The 14,749-nt window shown below is 58.3% G+C and overlaps 1 long non-coding RNA gene across 1 annotated transcript; it reads left to right on the top strand.

Annotated features, from left to right (window-relative positions):
- The first annotated feature begins 74 nt into the window (after window positions 1–74).
- On the top strand, window positions 75–10,983 carry LOC133346456 (uncharacterized). The gene is made up of 3 exons (XR_009755565.1): window positions 75–137; window positions 7,500–7,703; window positions 10,942–10,983. It is a non-coding gene; the product is annotated as an uncharacterized LOC133346456 (long non-coding RNA).
- The last annotated feature ends 3,766 nt before the right edge of the window (window positions 10,984–14,749 follow it).

The following is a 14,749-nucleotide window of genomic DNA, read 5'->3' as shown; positions in this document are numbered from 1 at the left end:
GTGGGAGAGTGGGAGAGAGCGAGTGGGAGAGTGGGAGAGAGCGAGTGGGAGAGTGGGAGAGTGCGAGTGGGAGAGCGGCAGTGGCGGCGGCTGCTGCTGCTGAGAGCGAGGACGGAGTGGCCACGCACATCCTCTAGGTGGGGTCCTGGCGCCACGAGCGCGTGCCACAAACACACTCAGGGGTCTCGCCTCAAGCTGCTTAACTAAAGTACTTAACTAAAACGACTTAACTAAAGCCAGTTAACTAAACCACTAAACTAAAATAACTTACGATTCAAATTGGTTTCCTTGGTTTAGTTTGTGGAACACGTGTGTCGTAAACCCTCCTCCACTGACAGTAAATGAATGAGAGTGTCACGTGAATCGACCGCGCCAAACGTACGACTGCTGCTTCAGCAGCAGCAGCAGCACCAGCGGCGTCGTCTTTGTTGTTGTTGTTGTTCTTGTTGTTGTTGTTGGGGATCAATCTCGCGACATCCTCGTGGAGATGACGCCCAGCGCCATCACGCTGCCACGCACAGGAGCTGAGCTCTCGAGTGAAGCGCTTTCTGATCCTAAAGTATATGCCACGATGTGATCGGCATTGTCATGCACGTGATCTAATTTAACACTTACAGTTGATTGCATTACTATTTGAGTGGCTGTCATTGCCATGTTATGTTAGTGTAAAAAGGTGGACCTATTTAGCGATTTGTGAAAATAGGCTATCCTTAATTATATTGATGCGTACATCATTGTCTTGATAATGAAGCTGCAGCATTCTTCCAGATCTGGGTGAGATTCTAGGATGGTGACAGCAGCAGGAGCATTAGCAAAAGCGCGATTCTATTTTATTTTATTTCGGATTTACATAGCGCCCTTTCCAGAAGGGATGGGATATGCACTTGAAGTGGCGGTGAGGAACATTGTTTCCATCTTGGTTCATGGGCAAGGTTGTCGATGCCAAGAAAACATCTAAACGCACCAGTAGCGTGCACGTCTGCGGTGCTGCACATGTCTCTGTGGGTGATACTTGGCGCTTCGTGACGAGCACAGGGCAGCACTCGCGCATCCCTGCTACGTCCAACACCCGCGCCGCGTCCCAGTGGCCACGACATTTCCTGGCCGTGCCACAACCCAACGCCTGCGCCATGGCCCGACGCGAACCCCACGTCCCATCGTCCCCACGTCCCATCGTCCCCACGTCCCCACGTCCCATCGTCCCCATGTCCCCACGTCCCATCGTCCCCACGTCCCCACGTCCCATCGTCCCCACGTCCCCACGTCCCCACGTCCCCACGTCCCCACGTCCCATCGTCCCCACGTCCCCACGTCCCATCCTCCCCCCGTCCCATCGTCCCCATGTCCCCACGTCCCATCGTCCCCACGTCCCCACGTCCCATCCTCCCCCCGTCCCATCGTCCCCACGTCCCCACGTCCCCACGTCCCCACGTCCCATCCTCCCCACGTCCCATCGTCCCCACGTCCCCACGTCCCATCCTCCCCACGTCCCATCGTCCCCACGTCCCCACGTCCCCACGTCCCATCCTCCCCCCGTCCCATCGTCCCCACGTCCCCACGTCCCCACGTCCCCACGTCCCCACGTCCCATCCTCCCCACGTCCCATCGTCCCCACGTCCCATCGTCCCATTGTCCCATCGACCCACGTCCCCACGTCCCCACGTCCCATCCTCCCCACGTCCCATCGTCCCATTGTCCCATCGTCCCATCGTCCCATCGTCCCCACGTCCCCACGTCCCCACCTCCCATCGCCCCATCGTCCCCACGTCCCATTGTCCCATCGTCCCCACGTCCCCACGTCCCCGCGTCCCATTGTCCCATCGTCCCCACGTCCCATCGTCCCATCGCCCCCACGTCCCCACGTCCCAGCGTCCCATTGTCCCATCGTCCCCCCGTCCCATCGTTCCATCGTCCACCCGTCCCCACGTCCCATCGTTCCATCGTCCCCCCGTCCCCACGTCCCCACGTCCCATCGTCCCCACGTCCCCACGTCCCATCGTCCCCACGTCCCATCGTCCCCACGTCCCATCGTCCCCACGTCCCATCGTCCCCACGTCCCATCGTCCCCACGTCCCATCGTCCCCACGTCCCATCGTCCCCACGTCCCATCGTCCCCCCGTCCCCACGTCCCCCCGTCCCCACGTCCCATCGTCCCCACGTCCCATCGTCCCCACGTCCCATCGTCCCCACGTCCCATCGTCCCCACGTCCCATCGTCCCCACGTCCCATCGTCCCCACGTCCCCCCGTCCCCACGTCCCATCGTCCCCACGTCCCATCCTCCCCACGTCCCATCACCACGTCCCATCGTCCCCCACGTCCCATCGTCCCCACGTCCCATCGTCCCCACGTCCCATTGTCCCCACGTCCCATCGTCCCCACGTCATGCACGTGATCTAATTTAACACTTACAGTTGATTGCATTACTATTTGAGTGGCTGTCATTGCCATGTTATGTTAGTGTAAAAAGGTGGACCTATTTAGCGATTTGTGAAAATAGGCTATCCTTAATTATATTGATGCGTACATCATTGTCTTGATAATGAAGCTGCAGCATTCTTCCAGATCTGGGTGAGATTCTAGGATGGTGACAGCAGCAGGAGCATTAGCAAAAGCGCGATTCTATTTTATTTTATTTCGGATTTACATAGCGCCCTTTCCAGAAGGGATGGGATATGCACTTGAAGTGGCGGTGAGGAACATTGTTTCCATCTTGGTTCATGGGCAAGGTTGTCGATGCCAAGAAAACATCTAAACGCACCAGTAGCGTGCACGTCTGCGGTGCTGCACATGTCTCTGTGGGTGATACTTGGCGCTTCGTGACGAGCACAGGGCAGCACTCGCGCGTCCCTGCTACGTCCAACACCCGCGCCGCGTCCCAGTGGCCACGACATTTCCTGGCCGTGCCACAACCCAACGCCTGCGCCATGGCCCGACGCGAACCCCACGTCCCATCGTCCCCACGTCCCATCGTCCCCACGTCCCCACGTCCCATCGTCCCCATGTCCCCACGTCCCATCCTCCCCCCGTCCCCACGTCCCATCCTCCCCCCGTCCCATCGTCCCCACGTCCCCACGTCCCCACGTCCCCACGTCCCCACGTCCCATCCTCCCCACGTCCCATCGTCCCCACGTCCCATCGTCCCATTGTCCCATCGACCCACGTCCCCACGTCCCCACGTCCCATCCTCCCCACGTCCCATCGTCCCATCGTCCCCACGTCCCCCCGTCCCATCTTCCCCCCGTCCCATCGTCCCCATGTCCCCACGTCCCCTCGTCCCCGCGTCCCCACGTCCCATCCTCCCCCCGTCCCATCGTCCCCACGTCCCCACGTCCCCACGTCCCCACGTCCCCACGTCCCCACGTCCCATCCTCCCCACGTCCCATCGTCCCCACGTCCCATCGTCCCATTGTCCCATCGACCCACGTCCCCACGTCCCCACGTCCCATCCTCCCCAAGTCCCATCGTCCCATTGTCCCATCGTCCCATCGTCCCCACGTCCCCACGTCCCCACCTCCCATCGCCCCATCGTCCCCACGTCCCATTGTCCCATCGTCCCCACGTCCCCACGTCCCCGCGTCCCATTGTCCCATCGTCCCCACGTCCCCACGTCCCAGCGTCCCATTGTCCCATCGTCCCCCCGTCCCATCGTTCCATCGTCCACCCGTCCCCACGTCCCCACGTCCCATCGTTCCATCGTCCCCCCGTCCCCACGTCCCCACGTCCCATCGTCCCCACGTCCCCACGTCCCATCGTCCCCACGTCCCATCGTCCCCACGTCCCATCGTCCCCACGTCCCATCGTCCCCCCGTCCCCACGTCCCCACGTCCCCACGTCCCATCGTCCCCACGTCCCATCGTCCCCACGTCCCATCGTCCCCACGTCCCATCGTCCCCACGTCCCATCGTCCCCCCGTCCGATTGTCCTATCGTCCCATCGTCCCCACGTCCCCACGTCCCCACGTCCCATCGTCCCATTGTCCCATTGTCCCATCGTCCCCACGTCCCATCATCCCATCGTCCCCACGTCCCCGCGTCCCATTATCCCATCGTCCCATCGTCCCCCCGTCCCATCGTCCCATTGTCCCCACGTCCCATCGTCCCCCCGTCCCCACGTCCCATCGTCCCTACGTCCCCACGTCCCCACGTCCCATAGTCCCACGTCCCATCGTTCCATCGTCCACCCGTCCCCACGTCCCATCGTCCCATTGTCCCATCGTCCCCCCGTCCCCACGTCCCATTGTCCCATTGTCCCATCGTCCCCACGTCCCATCGTCCCATCGTCCCATTGTCCCATCGTCCCCGCGTCCCATCGTCCCCACGTCCCCGCGTCCCATTGTCCCCACGTCCCATCGTCCCCCCGTCCCCACGTCCCCGCGTCCCATTGTCCCCACGTCCCATCGTCCCCCCGTCCCCACGTCCCATCGTTCCATCGTCCCCACGTCCCCACGTGCCATCGTCCCCACGTCCCATCGTCCCCACGTCCCATCGTCCCATTGTCCCATTGTCCCCACGTCCCATCGTCCCCCCGTCCCCACGTCCCCACGTCCCATCGTCCCCCCGTCCCCACGTCCCATCGTCCCCACGTCCCATCGTCCCCACGTCCCATCGTCCCATTGTCCCATTGTCCCCACGTCCCATCGTCCCCACGTCCCATCGTCCCCACGTCCCCACGTCCCCACGTCCCATCGTCCCCACGTCCCATCGTCCCCCCGTCCCCACGTCCCATCGTCCCATTGTCCCATTGTCCCCACGTCCCATCGTCCCCACGTCCCCGCGTCCCATTGTCCCATCGTCCCATTGTCCCCACGTCCCCACGTCCCATCGTCCCCCCGTCCCCACGTCCCATTGTCCCCACGTCCCATCGTCCCCCCCGTCCCCACGTCCCATTGTCCCCACGTCCCATCGTCCCCACGTCCCCACGTCCCATCGTCCCCACGTCCCATCGTCCCCCCGTCCCCACGTCCCATTGTCCCCACGTCCCATCGTCCCCACGTCCCCACGTCCCATCGTCCCCACGTCCCATCGTCCCCCCGTCCCCACGTCCCATTGTCCCCACGTCCCATCGTCCCCACGTCCCCACGTCCCATCGTCCCCACGTCCCATCGTCCCCCCGTCCCCACGTCCCCACGTCCCCACGTCCCATCGTCCCCACGTCCCATCGTCCCCACGTCCCATCGTCCCCACGTCCCATCGTCCCCACGTCCCATCGTCCCCCCGTCCGATTGTCCTATCGTCCCATCGTCCCCACGTCCCCACGTCCCCACGTCCCATCGTCCCCTTGTCCCATTGTCCCATCGTCCCCACGTCCCATCATCCCATCGTCCCCACGTCCCCGCGTCCCATTATCCCATCGTCCCATCGTCCCCCCGTCCCATCGTCCCATTGTCCCCACGTCCCATCGTCCCCCCGTCCCCACGTCCCATCGTCCCTACGTCCCCACGTCCCCACGTCCCATAGTCCCACGTCCCATCGTTCCATCGTCCACCCGTCCCCACGTCCCATCGTCCCATTGTCCCATCGTCCCCCCGTCCCCACGTCCCATTGTCCCATTGTCCCATCGTCCCCACGTCCCATCGTCCCATCGTCCCATTGTCCCATCGTCCCCGCGTCCCATCGTCCCCACGTCCCCGCGTCCCATTGTCCCCACGTCCCATCGTCCCCCCGTCCCCACGTCCCCGCGTCCCATTGTCCCCACGTCCCATCGCCCCCCCGTCCCCACGTCCCATCGTTCCATCGTCCCCACGTCCCCACGTGCCATCGTCCCCACGTCCCATCGTCCCCACGTCCCATCGTCCCATTGTCCCATTGTCCCCACGTCCCATCGTCCCATCGTCCCCCGTCCCCACGTCCCCTCGTCCCATCGTCCCCCCGTCCCCACGTCCCATCGTCCCCACGTCCCATCGTCCCCACGTCCCATCGTCCCATTGTCCCATTGTCCCCACGTCCCATCGTCCCCACGTCCCATCGTCCCCACGTCCCCACGTCCCCACGTCCCATCGTCCCCACGTCCCATCGTCCCCCCGTCCCCACGTCCCATCGTCCCATTGTCCCATTGTCCCCACGTCCCATCGTCCCCACGTCCCCGCGTCCCATTGTCCCATCGTCCCATTGTCCCCACGTCCCCACGTCCCATCGTCCCCCCGTCCCCACGTCCCATTGTCCCCACGTCCCATCGTCCCCCCGTCCCCACGTCCCATTGTCCCCACGTCCCATCGTCCCCACGTCCCCGCGTCCCATTGTCCCATCGTCCCATTGTCCCCACGTCCCCACGTCCCATCGTCCCCACGTCCCATTGTCCCCACGTCCCATCGTCCCCACGTCCCCGCGGCCCATTGTCCCATCGTCCCCTTGTCCCCCCGTCCCCACGTCCCATCGTCCCCCCGTCCCCACGTCCCATTGTCCCCACGTCCCATCGTCCCCCCGTCCCCACGTCCCATTGTCCCCACGTCCCATCGTCCCCACGTCCCCGCGTCCCATTGTCCCATCGTCCCATTGTCCCCACGTCCCCACGTCCCATCGTCCCCACGTCCCATTGTCCCCACGTCCCATCGTCCCCATGTCCCCGCGTCCCATTGTCCCATCGTCCCATTGTCCCCACGTCCCATCGTCCCCCCGTCCCCACGTCCCATTGTCCCCACGTCCCATCGTCTCCCCGTCCCCACGTCCCATTGTCCCCACGTCCCATCGTCCCCACGTCCCCGCGTCCCATTGTCCCATCGTCCCATTGTCCCCACGTCCCCACGTCCCATCGTCCCCCCGTCCCCACGTCCCATTGTCCCCACGTCCCATCGTCCCCATGTCCCATCGTCCCATTGTCCCACGCACCGGCCGTCGTCCACCTGGATGTCTATGAATGGACGAAGCGTCGCAAAACACAAATGGCTTTGGCTGCCACAGGCCCAGAGGCGCGGCGGTGGCGGTGGTGGCATCAACCGATGGCTGTGGGCACGAAGACGCATGCAACGCGAACACCACGCGTTCATGGTGAACACGGCGCGTTTATCGTTCATGGTGAACACGACGCGTTCATCGTTCATGGTGAACACCACGCGTTCATGGTGAACACGGCGCGTTCATCGTTCATGGTGAACACGACGTGTTCATCGTTCAACGCGAACACCACGCGTTCATGGTGAACACGGCGCGTTCATCGTTCAACACGAACACCACGCGTTCATGGTGAACACGGCGCGTTCATCGTTCATGGTGAACACTACGCGTTCATGGTGAACACGGCGCGTTCATCGTTCATGGTGGACACGACGCGTTCATCGTTCAACGCGAACACCACGCGTTCATGGTGAACACGGCGCGTTCATCGTTCAACACGAACACCACGCGTTCATGGTGAACACGGCGCGTTCATCGTTCATGGTGAACACCACGCGTTCATGGTGAACACGGCGCGTTCATCGTTCATGGTGGACACGACGCGTTCATCGTTCAACGCGAACACCACGCGTCTAACGTCCATTGTGACCATATGGTGAACTCCGTAGACCGGCGGACAGGAATCAGACGCGGGGAGAGCGGCGAGACGTCCAGATCAGAGGCGACAAAGAGGAGCGGAGACGACTTGTGAGAGACCTCGGAGACGAAGGACACGGCGAGCGTGGGGGGGGGGGGGCGTGAGGACGGCGAGCGGGACAGCGGATCGAACGAATCCAGCGAGAGGCGCGGTGGCAGCTTCGGGGCGGCCAAAGGTGAACGCGCAAAAGCTGCGACGGCAAAAGCTGCGAAGCGCGACGCGGTGAGCGGATTAAACAAATCAAACGGCGGCGTTGAGACGCGCGGGTTAAGCGGGGAAGCGTGGCTCGTGCTCGCCGCTGTAATCACACCGCCGAGCAGCGTGGAGGCTCAGGGCTCGGGGGCGCAGGAGACCGCGCATCTAATTACCGCCCGCCTCCACTTGTTAATAGCGTCATGAAAGTGAGCGATGTCAGAGGTAGCGCGATTCCCACTGAGCGCCGCACACTGACATGCCACTGCCCCATTAACATATCCTGCATGCATGCAGCCCCTAATGCACTGCCACGGCCGCTTGCTGCTGCTGCTGCTGCCAGCCGACACCCCCAATGCAAACCCAGCGCGTGCAAAGTATCGAGAACGCACGACGAACACAGCAGTACACACAGCGCGTGCAGCACTTACACAACACAGCAGCACACACAGCACGTGCAGCACTTACACAACACAGCAGTACACACAGCACGTGCAGCACTTACACAACACAGCAGCACACACAGCACGTGCAGCACTTACACAACACAGCAGTACACACAGTGCGTGCAGCACTTACACAACACAGCAGCACACACAGCGCGTGCAGCACTTACACAACACAGCAGCACACACAGCACGTGCAGCACTTACACAACACAGCAGTACACACAGCGCGTGCAGCACTTACACAACACAGCAGCACACACAGCACGTGCAGCACTTACACAACACAGCAGTACACACAGCACGTGCAGCACTTACACAACACAGCAGTACACACAGTGCGTGCAGCACTTACACAACACAGCAGCACACACAGCACGTGCAGCACTTACACAACACAGCAGTACACACAGCGCGTGCAGCACTTACACAACACAGCAGCACACACAGCACGTGCAGCACTTACACAACACAGCAGTACACACAGCGCGTGCAGCACTTACACAACACAGCAGCACACACAGCACGTGCAGCACTTACACAACACAGCAGTACACACAGCACGTGCAGCACTTACACAACACAGCAGTACACACAGTGCGTGCAGCACTTACACAACACAGCAGCACACACAGCACGTGCAGCACTTACACAACACAGCAGTACACACAGCGCGTGCAGCACTTACACAACACAGCAGTACACACAGCACGTGCAGCACTTACACAACACAGCAGCACACACAGCACGTGCAGCTCTTACACAACACAGCAGCACACACAGCACGTGCAGCACTTACACAACACAGAAGTACACACAGCGCGTGCAGCACTTACACAACACAGCAGTACACACAGCACGTGCAGCTCTTACACAACACAGCAGTACACACAGCGCGTGCAGCACTTACACAACACAGCAGTACACACAGCACGTGCAGCACTTACACAACACAGCAGCACACACAGCACGTGCAGCACTTACACAACACAGCAGCACACACAGCACGTGCAGCTCTTACACAACACAGCAGTACACACAGCGCGTGCAGCACTTACACAACACAGCAGCACACACAGCACGTGCAGCTCTTACACAACACAGCAGCACACACAGCACGTGCAGCTCTTACACAACACAGCAGCACACACAGCACGTGCAGCACTTACACAACACAGCAGTACACACAGCACGTGCAGCACTTACACAACACAGCAGTACACACAGCGCGTGCAGCACTTACACAACACAGCAGCACACACAGCACGTGCAGCACTTACACAACACAGCAGCACACACAGCGCGTGCAGCTCTTACACAATACAGCAGTACACACAGCACGTGCAGCACTTACACAACACAGCAGTACACACAGCGCGTGCAGCACTTACACAACACAGCAGCACACACAGCACGTGCAGCACTTACACAACACAGCAGCACACACAGCGCGTGCAGCTCTTACACAACACAGCAGCACACACAGCACGTGCAGCACGAACACAACACACACAACGCAGTTACACCATCATTAGTGGTCGAACTGATACTTGGATTTTACCTGGTACAGGTGTGCAGGTGAAATACAAACTGGGGGGCACAGGTTCTATCTCTGCTGGGGGGCACAGGTTCTATCTCTGCTGGGGGTCACAGCTTCCAGGCTGCATGCGGGTTCATGGTTAAGTGTGGAGCTGAGGGTCCTGGATGAGTGGGGGCTCCGGGCTGAGGGGGGGCTCCAGACTGAGGGGGGGGCTCCAGGATGAGGTAGGGGGGCTCTAGGCTAAGTGGGGAGGGGTCCAGGATGAGTGGGGGCTGCGGGCTCAGGGGGGGCTCCGGGCTGAGTGGGGAGGGGGGCTCCAGACTGAGGGGGGGCTCTGGGCTGAGGACCCCCGGGGGGTGTTCTCTGTGTTATGCAAATCGCCCCCCCCCCCCTCGCTCCCTCCTGCATTGTCACAACTAATGTACGACCCACTTCTTGTGATAAACTTATAATTAGCAATTTGTTTAAACTCTTCATTAAATTATGACCCAATGTGAGCTCCCTTACTCCGCATTAATCCTCTCGTGAATTCCCTACCAGGGAGTTGCAAACAAATATTTTAGCTGAGATGCCCGACGGAAAATCGCTCACTTTAGCAAATCATGGCAGCCTCCACCTCCAGCCCCGCTCGCAGAGCCACTTACTCGGTGGGAGCACGCGAACACAGAGCCCAGACACAGCACACGTTCAGTCGCAAGCAGGCAGCACACACAGTACACAGCACACACAGTACACAGCACACAGTACACAGCACACACAGTACACAGACATCACACATTACACAGACACAGAGTATACAGACATAACACACACACAGTACACAGACAGCACACGTTCAGTCGCAAGCAGGCAGCACACACGGTACACAGCACACACAGTACACAGCACACACAGCACACAGAGTACACACAGTACACAGACATGACACAGTACACAGACACAGCACTGAGACCTCGCAGAGGCACGGAGTTAGACACGTGGCTTAGACGACATTCAGACGCGGCACTCCGGTATCCCCGTCATCTCTGCCAGGTAACCCCAGAGGTTTCCGACTGACCCAGTTGTTATTTGGAAGTTGTTTCCTTCATCCGAAGACGTGGTACACTCAGCGTGCACGCGTACCCGTGTGAACACGGCGCGGACCCAAAAGCTGTAACAAGGGAATGAGTGGGGGGCGTTGGGGGGCAGGCAGTGGTTGGGGGTGAAATTAATCATAATTACTGTGACCGTGACAGGAGCTGCCGAACACGGCGAGGCGCTGCAGGGTGAGAGCCGAGTGGGAGCGAGCGAGGGAGCCGAGTGGGAGGGAGGAGGAGGAGACGACGTGGGGACCGTCTCCCAGCGGGGACCACCACCACCACCCAGCCCCCCCCCCCCCCGAGCAACCGGAAAACCCGAAGCAGAGTCGAGCGGAGCCTGCGAGCTATTCCACCGGCATTAAATAATGATGGGAATAAATGATGTCTGGTTACATTTTGCATGCAGGCAAATGTTGGGAAAACTCGAGTTTGAATAACAAAGTGAGTGCTGTGCACACGGAGTCGTGGGGCTGGCTGCTGAAGAGCCCAATCAGCAGAGTCCGACTCGCTCTTGCCGAGCCATGAACCACGGCGCAAAGTGGAGCGGTGAGCATGGTGCGGTGAGCATGGTGCGGTGAGTGCGGTGAGAGAGCGCTGCAACAAGGGAGCATGGGGAGTGTGGTGAAAGTGGGGAGAGTAATGAGACCCAACTATGTAAATGGAATGCAAATGGAGTGCGTTACATCCACGGCTTCGACGTGACTTCATCACTCGCTGCGCTCCCCACTCACGTATTCACTCACCACGCTGTCCACCCTCTCCTCACAAGGCTCCCCCCCACACTCCCGGCGTTCCCAGTTCACTCACTCATCAGGCTCCCCACTCAGCCCCCATGCACCCCACTTACTCGCTCGATCACCACTCACTCACCACGCTCCCCAACCATCAATGTTTTTGTTCTCGTGCCTGGAAAGCGCCGCTATAGTTATTGTGAGCATCGTTATTTATTTAATTTCCCCGCAGAATTTGTTTAGGGTTGAGGAGCGCGCGTGTGCACGTGCGCGCTGGGGAATGGGGCTCTCGCGCCGTGTTCGCTTTAATTAAGCGGCGCTTCTAATGACCCCATCCTCAATTAAGCCTCCGCAGCGCCCCCCGCGGTGCCGCGGCGATACTCAGCGAGTCGCGACTCGCACCGTCACTCAGACGCAGCGCGCGTCTGAGTGGCGCGAGACAGCAGGCCCAGTGCCAAACACTCACCACTCACTCACCACTCACTCACCATGCTCTACACTCACCACTCACTCACTCACTCATCCATCACTCACCACTCACTCACCACTCACTCACCACTCACTCAACCACTCACTCACCATGCTTTACACTCACCACTCACTCACCGTTCACTCACTCACCACTCACTCACCACTCACTCACCATGCTCTACACTCACCACTCACTCACTCACCCATCACTCACTCACCACTCACTCACTCAACCACTCACTCACCATGCTTTACACTCACCACTCACTCACCACTCACTCACCATGCTCTGCACTCACCAGTCACTCACCACACTCTCACTCGCTGATCATACTCCATACTCATCACGCTCCACACTCACTCACCACGCTCCACTCTCCATACACTTACTCCCGTTTATCCACACAGATGGCACGGAACGCGCACATACACACGTGAAGCAGACACTTAACAAAGACGCGCGCGCACACACACCGACACACCATACCATCTTCATGAGAAGATCGGCCGTGAAGTCTAACTGAGAAAGGTGGCACGCGCGCACACACACGCCTGGCACGGACAGGCACGTACGTACACGCGGAACACGCCACACACGAGGTGTTCGTGTGATACAGAGTCGGATTCAGGTTCTCGTAGGCCCAAGGCACTTCTGTTTCGTCGGCCTTCAGTGATCACTTTCTACATAAGAATCGTTTGTGGGTTAGATCGCGTTGTTTACACTGCTGCTGCCCATGCCGCTCCTACCACTGCCACTCGCTTGTTTCACGCGGCACTTCGTCCAGCCGCTGGACAGATGTTGTTACTGATACGTTCATTATTTAGTCGGTGCCCTAATTTGATGGGAGCGTGCTGTGTAACGCAGATAAGCAGATTTTATTTCAAATTATTGAGAGAAAAAAACAAGGTCAGCCTAAAACTATGACAAGCAAACATTTCTTCAACTATGTTTTACTATTATCATATCGGATGACGCAGCTTTAAAAGGATTCCGTTCATTTTCATCGACAATAAATTCAGTGTTCTGACAGGACGACTGCATGGCGAGTACCATATTGCTTTAGTTTTGTCTAAGCTTGAAAATTAGTTTGACTGCTATTTTAGGTGTAATATGCCTCCCCTGTGCTGCCCATCGTTAACATTTGGTTTCATCATCTGTTGCTGAGTGTTGTACTGAAGCAGTTGATCTATTTGGCATATTTCTCTATTTCACCACAAATATAGGCACAATTAAAGAAGAGTATGAAGGGAAATGCCTACGTCATTCAAAGTGAATGGGAGCAAGGTGGCCAACAGGGAGTGGTGCCGCTAGATCCCTGTGTGGGGATTAGTCTGAAAATTGGCCACCCTTAATAGACGTTTCTGAAAGTGACATAACACCGCCTGCAGCTGCCCATGAAACAAAGTCACTGGAAAATAAACTTTTGATACAGCATTCATGTGCACCACTTGGAATGAGGTTCTGAAAAAGACAAACATTGTAAACAAAGGTCGACAGGAGGCTGGGATTGACTTGTGCACCATTGTGAAGTTGCATGGTGCGGTTCTGCACTACTTTCGAGACACACAATGTGACAGGTAACAGGAATTGGAAATAATGGCCAGAAATCTCACAACATCTGGATATAAAGAGAGTCATGCACGAAAGAGGAAACAATTTGCTCATGAAAATTGCACTGATTTCAGTCTGGACAATCCAAGTGACAGATTCCATATCCAACGCTTCTATAACGTAATTCAGTTTTCTTGTAGATAGATCACTGTCCAAGAAAGAAAATGTTGTGCAGGCCTAAGCATTTGTTGTTGCATATCCAGCAGATCTTGAAAAATCATTCACTGATGAATTCCTGTTGTTCCTGCATTTGTATTTAGAGAAAAAAATTGTCACATATGCTCAAAGCTCAAATATCTGACAAGTGATCAGCAGCTTACCGAATGTTTACATTGCTCTGAGGATATATCTTGACATGGGTACGAATTGTGAAGGGGAGCGTTCTTTTTCGAAGCTAAAGCTGATTAATAAAATTGTCCCGGATCAACGAAAGGACAACGCCGCTTGTCTTTCCGTGCACTGCTCTCTATTGAGAACGAGATGATGCAAATACACAATTTCAAGATGCTATTGCTAAATTTGCACTGAAAAAATCTAGAAAAGTTCATCTCTGGTGTCAATTTTTCTCACTTTATGAAAAAGATCACGATTGACATAGTCTGCCTCTTTGTATATACACCGCGCCTATCCTGGATATACTCTTATTGACGCGCACCACGCCCGGCCTCCTTTGTGTCCCGAGTGGCAATGTTAACACATCGCACCAGGTCCTCTTCTTTAAGGCTGAGTCGACCTAGGGGAGGCCCAGGACCAGTTAAGATCATCGTCTCTGGCAGGTTCGCAGCGCAGCGCGCTAACCGCTACAGTACCGCAATTCGTGTGGCACAATCCCCTGGACACAAACCCCGTGCGCGTGTGTGTGTGAGTCCCTGGCCACTCGTGGCCACGACTCACACACACACACACCCCATGCGCGTGTGTGTGTGAGTCCCTGGCCACTCGTGGCCACGACTCACACACACACACACCCCATGCGCGTGTGTGTGTGAGTCCCTGGCCACTCGTGGCCACGACTCACACACACACACACACCCCATGCGCGTGTGTGTGTGAGTCCCTGGCCACTCGTGGCCACGACTCACACACACACACACCCCATGCGCGTGTGTGTGTGAGTCCCTGGCCACTCGTGGCCACGACTCACACACAC

Source organism: Lethenteron reissneri, chromosome 24 (assembly GCF_015708825.2).
Source record: "Lethenteron reissneri isolate LAM-NWPU_2019-01 chromosome 24, ASM1570882v1, whole genome shotgun sequence".
Classification (NCBI taxonomy): domain Eukaryota; kingdom Metazoa; phylum Chordata; class Hyperoartia; order Petromyzontiformes; family Petromyzontidae; genus Lethenteron; species Lethenteron reissneri.
Note: the sequence above shows the minus strand (reverse complement) of the source record. Positions and strands in the feature narration are given on the sequence as shown.